Source organism: Pongo pygmaeus, chromosome 4, assembly GCF_028885625.2.
Source record: "Pongo pygmaeus isolate AG05252 chromosome 4, NHGRI_mPonPyg2-v2.0_pri, whole genome shotgun sequence".
Taxonomy (NCBI): Eukaryota; Metazoa; Chordata; class Mammalia; order Primates; family Hominidae; genus Pongo; species Pongo pygmaeus.
This window is the reverse complement of record NC_072377.2, coordinates 125,719,265-125,728,993: the sequence shown is the minus strand read 5'-3', so window position 1 is coordinate 125,728,993 and position 9,729 is coordinate 125,719,265. Positions and strand designations below refer to the sequence as shown.

General features: G+C 33.0%; 1 long non-coding RNA gene across 1 annotated transcript; it reads right to left on the bottom strand.

The window, feature by feature from the left end:
• Positions 1-1,215: 1,215 nt before the first annotated feature.
• On the bottom strand, positions 1,216-9,264 carry LOC129037181 (uncharacterized). The gene is made up of 3 exons (XR_008502743.1): positions 9,207-9,264; positions 5,309-5,338; positions 1,216-1,633 (listed from the first exon to the last, which is right to left on the bottom strand). It is a non-coding gene; the product is annotated as an uncharacterized LOC129037181 (long non-coding RNA).
• Between the last annotated feature and the right edge of the window lie 465 nt (positions 9,265-9,729).

The following is a 9,729-nucleotide window of genomic DNA, read 5'->3' as shown; positions in this document are numbered from 1 at the left end:
CTTCAAGAAAAACAAAAACTTTTCCCCGGAGTTATGTGAGTGGAGATAAAATAAAGGCACATTAAAAATATATTTTTTGTTGATATTGGGAACAAACTTAAAAGAAAAAATATAAAAATAAGGAAGAAAGAAAACATTGTTCCAATATAATTCAACATGAAAAAAGTTAGTTTAATTTTTAAATATGTTATAGGAATTACAGTCAGAAAATGATAAACTATTTAGACTCCATAGACAAAAACCCTAAAGTATAAATTTGTTTAGAGTATAAACACAAAATAAAATTTAGAGACAATTTGTAAAATCTAATGAAGCCAAATATAGAGTTGAGGCATAGAGTAGAAAAATACAGTGAAATATTTCTAGTATTACAGACAAATGGAAAGCATGGTTGCCCTTAAGAAGAAAAACAAAGAGAAAAACTTACCCATAGCAACCCAGATGTTTATCTCCTTTGTTTGACAAAAGTTGCTATATTGATATATTAGATGGGAAAAAATGAAAGACCACATTTCATTTCTTATGAACAAAAGAAAATACATGAATTTTTGATTTTCAGACTTTCTGACCCCCAAAAGGCGTTGAACTTTCTTTGAATTTTGATATCTTTGTAATTTTAACCTTATCCAAGACAAATATTTGTATAGCTTTAAAATGATGAAGCCCTTTGAAAGTAGCAGCCAATTTCTTATACAGTCAACTCCATTACCTCAATATTGTAATGACTTACATTTTTTACTTTGATTTAAAATTTAATTCCCTTTTAATGAAATCAAATGCCCTTGCTCTGTTTTTCTTGTGCTGGTTTAGAGTTGGACCTTGTTTGTTTTAGCTACATCCATTATACTTTTACCACGTTAGCCCAGACCCATTAAATCCATCTTACCACACAGTTTCATCTCATATGGAGATTATGGATTCTTGTTTTTTCAGCTTGATGTTGGCTCCTGGTCATTATTTTTCCACCAGTGATTCATTCAGCCTACTTTTAAAGCTTTGAACATATTTACTTAGGCAGAATGTAGTTAGTAGAGTAGTAAGAATGTAAAAATAAAATGCAAATAAAACTCAAATTCTATTTCAGAGCTTCTAGAGATTTTGCTGTAAGTAACGTCCCTTTGGCAATGAACTAGTTTTTTCATAAAGTTTATGGAATAAACAAAATATTTTTAACTGTCAAATGACTTGGTAGGCAGTCTTGACTTTGATATAGTAATGAATTTAATTTTACACTGTTAGTATTTTTCCTTTTTTCACTCCAAAATGAAAAGCATGGATATTTCAAACTATGTTTGTGACCCTCTACATTCTTACATTTATATTCTTTTTTATTGTACTTTTTGTATGGATAATTCTTTCATAATCTAAGCAACAAGTGTATAAGGTAAATTCTTTCTTTCTGTTTTAAAATGATGAAATTGAAGCACAAAAATTGTAAATGGCTTGGTAAAGTTCTTGTATCTAGAATCAGCTGTTGTAAATCCAATCAAATTGCTCTGATTCTAATTCTGGGTGTTTCCTATAACTCCAGTGTTGTTCCTCTAGTTCTTTGAGGTCGACATTTTTCCTTGTCTTCCTTCTTGTGTCCTTCTCTTCTTCCCTTCTTCTACTTAGATTCATTCAGGACACTATGCTGCAAGGAAATATTATTTTCTTCACTGTAGTTGAGCCAGTAATTTCGACTAGGACTAGAATATTTTGCATATAATCAGTGGTAGGCCAGAAGGAATTTATTATTATTATTATACTTTAAATTTTAGGGTACATGTGCACAATGTGCAGGTTAGTTACATATGTATACATGTGCCATGCTGGTTTGCTGCACCCATTAACTCGCCATTTAGCATTAGGTATATCTCCTAATGCTATCCCTCCCCCCTCCCCCCACCCCACAACAGTCCCCAGAGTGTGATGTTCCCCTTCCTGTGTCCATGTGTTCTCATTGTTCAATTCCCATCTATGAGTGAGAACATGTGGTGGTTGGTTTTTTGTCCTTGCAATAGTTTACTGAGAATGATGATTTCCAGTTTCATCCACGTCCCTACATAGGACATGAACTCATCATTTTTATGGCTGCATAGTATTCCATCGTGTATATGTGCCACATTTTCTTAATCTACAGAACTCTCCACCCAAAATCAACAGAATATACATTTTTTTCAGCACCACACCACACCTATTCCAAAATTGACCACATAGTTGGAAGTAAAGCTCTCCTCAGCAAATGTAAAAGAACAGAAATTATAAGAAACTGTCTTTCAGACCACAGTGCAATCAAACTAGAACTCAGGATTAAGAAACTCACTCAAAACCGCTCAACTACATGGAAACTGAACAACCTGCTCCTGAATGACTACTGGGTACATAACTAAATGAAGGCAGAAATCAAGACGTTCTTTGAAACCAATGAGAACAAAGACACAACATACCAGAATCTCTGGGACACATTCAAAGCAGTGTGTAGAGGGAAATTTATAGCACTAAATGCCCACAAGAGAAAGGAGGAAATATCCAAAATTGACACCTTAACATCACAATTAAAAGAACTAGAAAAGCAAGAGCAAACACATTCAAAAGCTAGCAGAAGGCAAGATACAACTAAAATCAGAGCAGAACTGAAGGAAATAGAGACAAAAAAAAAAAAAACCCTTCAAAAAATTAATAAATCCAGGCGCTGGTTTTTTGAAAGGATCAACAAAATTGATAGACCGCTAGCAAGACTAATAAAGAAAAAAAGAGAGAAAAATCAAATAGACTCAATAAAAAATGATAAAGGGGATATCACCACCGATCCCACAGAAATGCAAACTACCATCAGAGAATACTACAAACACCTCTATGCAAATAAACTAGAAAATCTAGAAGAATGGATAAATTCCTCGACACATACACTCGCCCAAGACTAAACAAGGAAGAAGTTGAATCTCTGAATAGACCAATAACAGGAGCTGAAATTGTGGCAATAATCAATAGCTTACCAACCAAAAAGAGTCCAGGACCAGATGAATTCACAGCCGAATTCTACCAGAGGTACAAGGAGGAACTGGTACCATTCCTTCTAAAACTATTCAAATCAATAGAAAAAGAGGGAATCCTCCCTAACTCATTTTATGAGGCCAGCATCATCCTGATACCAAAGCCTGGCAGAGACACAACGAAAAAAGAGAATTTTAGACCAATATCCTTGATGAACATTGATGCAAAAATCCTCAATAAAATACTGGCAAACCAAATCCGCCAGCACATCAAAAAGCTTATCCACCATGATCAAGTGGGCTTCATCCCTGGGATGCAAGGCTGGTTCAATATATGCGAATCAATAAATGTAATCCAGCATATAGACAGAACCAAAGACAAAAACCACATGATTATCTCAATAGATGCAGAAAAGGCCTTTGACAAAATTCAACAACCCTTCATGCTAAAAACTCTCAATAAATTAGGTATTGATGGGACATATCTCAAAATAATAAGAGCAATCTATGACAAACCCACAGCCAATATCATACTGAATGGGCAAAAACTGGAAGCATTCCCTTTGAAAACTGGCACAAGACAGGGATGCCCTCTCTCACCACTCCTATTCAACATAGTGTTGGAAGTTCTGGCCAGGGCAATTAGGCAGGAGAAGGAAATAAAGGGTATTCACTTAGGAAAAGAGGAAGTCAAATTGTCCCTGTTTGCAGATGACATGATTGTATATCTAGAAAACCCCATTGTCTCAGCCCAAAATCTCCTTAAGCTGATAAGCAACTTCAGCAAAATCTCAGGATACAAAATCAATGTACAAAAATCACAAGCATTCTTACACACCAATAACAGACAAACAGAGATCCAAATCATGAGTGAACTCCATTCACAATTGCTTCAAAGAGAACAAAATACTTAGGAATCCAACTTACAAGGGACGTGAAGGACCTCTTCAAGGAGAACTACAAACCACTGCTCAATGAAATAAAAGAGGAAAGAATTTTAAGAAGAGAGAACTCTGGAAAGACTGATCAAAATATATAGAGCATTAAGTTCAATATGAGGTTTGACATATTGCATAGCATATTCACGTAAGTATTTTCTGTTTTTCTCTCTTTGAGGTATTTCTTCCACCCTAATTTTAACAAATTATGGCACTAATCAGTTACAGTAAGCTATACTGTCTCACCTCAAATTTATTCTTAATCTATTAAGGCTTGTTCTTCAGTTTAACATTTCACTAATGACTCTCCTTAAAAGCAAATTGACTCTTATTCTTTCTCAAAGACATATATTATAAATATATGTTTATCTCAAAAGATAAATAAAACTCAGAGATACAATGAAAGTATAAAAAACTATTACATTAAATCTTCAAAATATCAAAAATAAATAACCATTAATATGGAATTATCAAAATTTACTATCAATGTTCCTTCTGTGTAAAGTAAATTGTTATCTCTGACATTGATCCAGTATTGCAGGAAAAAACAAAACTCAAAAAATGAATGCTGTCTGTTTAAAATAATAAATTAATGAAATGCTGAGGTTTAAAATATATGAGGAATTAGAACATATGACACCAACAGCACAAAATATAAAAAGGGGGAATAAGTGTGGTCATAGCATTATAATATCTGAATTCTAATATTGCATGGTTTAAATTAGACTCTAATATGACAAGGAATATTAAGGAATATACTGCTATCAGATAAATAGAACAAAATATAACAATAAAATTATATTGATGTAAGCAAATGAAGTGAAATAAGGAGAAGAATTATAACAACAAAGGAATTATAGAATTGTAGATATAAACTGAAATTGATCACTAATCACATGAAATAGATATTGAGCATATTCTCCTGTTTAGAAAAAAACTATCAGACTCTGGATTAAAACAATAAAAATAGCATAATTAACAACTATTTAAAAATTACAGATATAGAGACAGAACAGTTGAAAGTAAAAAGACTGAGAAATATATGAAATCATCAGGAAAACTAATTTACTTCTAACAACAGACAAAGATTTTAAATCATACGCATAACAAGACATAAAAAGGGCATTTCTTTATGAAATAAAGCATGGATTCTGCAGGAAGATATAACAATCCTAAATGTATCTAAGTATCAAAATTTAGCTTTAAAGTGTATAAATTACAAAGTTGATAAAATGTGTATAAGAAATAAATCAATAATAATATGAAAGGAAGATATAACAATCCTAAATGTATCTGAGTATCAAAATTTAGCTTTAAAGTGTATAAATTACAAAGTTGATAAAATGTGTATAAGAAATAAATAAATCAATAATAATATGAAAATATTTAACATACCTTTTAGTTACTGGTGAGAATATAGAGGAACTAAGGATATAGAAGACTGAAAACTTGTTTAACTTTACATAATAGGCATATATAGACTTTGCACTCAATGACTGTACATTATCCCTGCTTTTAAAATTACAAATAATAATCATAGACATTGACCACATATTGAAAAATAGAGAAAGCCTTAATACATTTCAAATGATTGAAATCATAAAGAGCATTTTCTCTAGCCTCAGTGGTATGAAGTGAAAAAAACAATCAAAATCTTCTAACTTTAAAACAAAACACATCTAAATAACCCATGTTTTTTTAATGATGTCACAGTGGAAATTAGAAATTATTTTAAACGGAATGGAAATAAAATTGTGGCACATAAAAGTTTGTAAGAATTAAGTAAGACATGACTTAGGGACAAATATATGTGTATACTTAATATATACCTTGCCTGTATATTTTATAAAAGAACGACTGAATATCATGTTTTTAAGCATTCATTTCAAGAGGCTAGAAGACAACATGACAAATTAAACTCAAATAGAATTAAAAGAAATATGGTAGAAATCGATGAATTAGAAAACAAGTATAGAATATAGAAATATCAATGAAGCCAAACACTAGTTCATTAACACGCTAATAAATTTGATAAATCAATATCAAAATTTAAAAATGAAAATTATAAATTGGAAACATCAGAAATAAAAAAAGTTTACTTCTATACCAATACTACAAATATGAATAATTTCTATGGCAGCTTTATGTAAAAACATTTGACAATTTTTATTTATTTTTTATTATTATTATTATAGACATGAAAAATTCTATAAAACCCAAGCTTACCAATTCTGATCCAAGAATAAATAGAAAATGTGTAGAGCTTTATGTCTATTAAAGAAATTGAATCTGCAAGTGAAAATCTTCAAAAAGGATAGATTTAGCAATATCTTTTTCTATTATAAGTAACAACTAACATCAATCTTACAAAACAATCTTTCAGGGGATAGTAGAAGGGCATACCTCTCACTCTTTTTCATGCCAGCATAAGCTCAATACCAAAATCTGACAACAGCGTTAAAAAGATATTAGATATAGGTCAATAAAAATCATAAGCAGTCATGCAAAAAATAGAAAAAAACAGCATATCCAATTGCTCAGTAATGTATAGAAAGTACTATAGATCATGGCTAAGTTTCATTTCAGGAATACAAAATTGCTTTAATAATCAAAAAGCAAATAAACATTATTATGTTAACAAAAGATAGATAAGCTCACACAAATAGACGCAACAAAAGGATCTGACATATTTTAACACCCAGGATTTTTAAAAATTATTAGCAAAATGGAAATGATAGAAAATTTATTTTCTTTTTTAAACATAGGAGTGACCAAATTTTTTATTTTAATTACTTACTGAGATATTACTGACATACAAAAAGCTTTACATATTTAAAATATACAACTTGATCAGCTTGGAGATAAACATGCTCCTATGAAACCAGTACCATAATCAATGTCATCAATATATCCATTACTTTTAAAAGTTTCATCTTGCCCTCTTTATTATTTTTAATTCATTAATTTATTTTTTGTGATAAGAACACAACATAATATCTAGCAAATGTTTAAGCCTATAATACCTTATGTATTATTACTATAGGCACTATGGTGTATAGTAGCTCTCTAGAGTTTATTCATCTTACATAACTGAAACTTTGTACCCGTTGACTAATACCTCTCCATTTCTACCTTCGTTCACTCTGCCTCTATGAGTTTGACTATTTTAGATTCTTCTTATTTGTAGGATCATGCAGTATTTGTCCTTCTGTATCTGGCTTATTTCACTTAACATAATGTCCTCCAGGTTCTTCCAGTTGTTATAGAACATTGATTAAATTAATTATATTTTTATTGAGATGGAGTAAAGCTATAAAACAGAAATGAATAATACATAAAAACTGAAAATGATTAATAAAAAGCGATATTTGCTCTGTAGTATAGTATAGAGATATACTATAAAATTTTAGTAATGAAAATATGCTAATACTTTGAGACGAAAGGAATTAAGAAGAGTTTAGATAGTCATACTATAATATAATCTCATATTATCAAAAGTAAATGCCTCGACTTTATAGAAGATAACATTTAAAAACTGGCTTATGTATATGCAGAAAAAGAAAACATATCATTCATTTATTCAATCTGCAAATATTTATTGAGCACCTTACAAGAGCCAAGCTTCGCCCTCTCTCTCCTGAGGGCTGGAGATATATCCATGGAACAACCAAAGTCTCAGCCATTATGGAATTTATAATCTAGTGGAAGAAAACAGAAATTACAGAAATGAATATATGGTATATTAGATGATGGCATGTACGATGCCCAAAAATAAATTCTGTAAAGAGGCCAGGCTGTTGCAATAGCAATAATGGTAGCAGCGAGGCTGGATTGGGGTGGTGGCAAGGTTAGTAAGGGTGACGTCGTAGTGGAGGTTGTGCTCATGAAGATGGAAGTGCTTGTGCTGTTTATGGTGGGGTATTCAGTTTACTATTCCATTGGTTGTCATGGAAAACTATTAATGGAAATCTTTGAACACAGAACTCAAAGAATGAATGAATGAAGAATAAAAGCAATGAGAAGGCAGAGAGTAAAGTTGGTATAAAAGCCATGTAGTTAAGTTGTGTTTGGCATGTATTAGAACAGAGGAGACTAATGGGCCTAGAGTGCAGAGAACACAGGAGATAACGGTTTCTAAGATCCACTCAAACTCTTGGTTACCAGATAAATGAAACAACTTACCACGTAGACACACACACACAGAGAAAGCTTGTCTTCTGAGTGGTCTTTTTGTTTTGTTAAACATTTAATACTGTTTTAACATTTCGCTCTTCCTGTAGACTAATTGCTCATGTTTATTGCTATTCCAGTTTGTAACAAATCCTTGAAACACTGTTGCCTTAGTCTGTTTCATGTTGCTGTTACAGAAAAAAATGAAGCTGGGTAATTGACAAAGAAAAGACGCTTATTGAGCTCATAGTTCTGACTGGGAAGTCCAAGGACACGGTGTTGGCAACTGCTTCTGGTGAAGATCACATGCTACTGGGTCAGAACATGGAGAGGAGGGTCTAAGGGAAAGGGAACAGTGGGAAGAGACAAAACCCAAGGAGCATCTTGCTTTATATACAACTACCACTTTTGAGGGAACTTATCCATTCACATGGGAAATAATTCAATGTCTCAAGTGAGAGAGCTCACTCACTATCCCAAGAAGGGCACCAAGCCATTCATGAGGGATCTGCCCTGATAACCCAGACACCTCCCACTAGGCCCCACCTCCCCACGCAGCCACATTGGAGATCAAATTTAAACATGAGATTTGGTGGGTAGGAACAAACCATATCAAAACCATCACAACTGTGAATGCTCAAGCCTTCTATTTCTAACACCTTCATATCAACAAAAAGATTACAGAATATGCACTAACAATTTTTTGAATGCGTAACCCTTCAGTTTCAACATCTTAGCCCAATTCACATTATTAAATGATGTATAATCCTAGTAATCCTACGTACTAGGCCATTCTCACGCTGCTAATAAAAGACGTACCTGAGACTGGGTAATTTATTTTTATTTTTATTTATTTATTTTTGAGACGGAGTTTCGCTCTTGTTGCCCAGGCTGGAGTGCAATGGCACAATCTTGGCTCACCACAACCTCCGTCCCCCAGGTTCTCCATGTTGAGGCTGGTCTCGAACTCCTGACCTCAGGTGATCCGCCTGCCTCGGCCTCCCAAAACGCTCGGATTACAGGTGTGAGCCACTGTCCGGCCAAGAGACTGGGTAATTTATAAAGGAAAAAGGTTTAATAGACTCTCAGTTTAGCATGGCTGGGGAAGCCTCAGTAAACTTACAATCATGGCAGAAGGAGAAGCAAACATGTCCTTTTTCCCATGGTGGCAGGAAGGAGAAGTGCCAAGCAAGCCAAGCAAAAGGGGAAAAGCCCCTTATAAAACCATCAGATCTTATGAGAACTCACTTGCTATCACGAGAACAGCATGAGGGTAACTGCCCTCATGATTTGATTACCAGGCGCCTTTCACAACACGTGAGGATTATGGGAATTACAATTCAAGATGAGTTTTGGATGGGGACACAGCCAAACCATATCATCTTATAAGTAAAGTAATACATTTTCTGGTACTTTCATTCAATATTCATTTCATCTTAAATAAATCCAGAGAAATGCAACAGAAGTTCACAATTCAGTCACTGGCTCAAGCCACATATCTTATTTATGTGGAATAAGCCAGATTTACATAAGCAAATCCAAATTTCTAGCTTAGTATTATATTCTATTACATGGAACACTGCATGTTTGGAATGAGCAATTTTTAAATAGATTTTAGCCAGTCTATTAATACTCTGTCACTAATG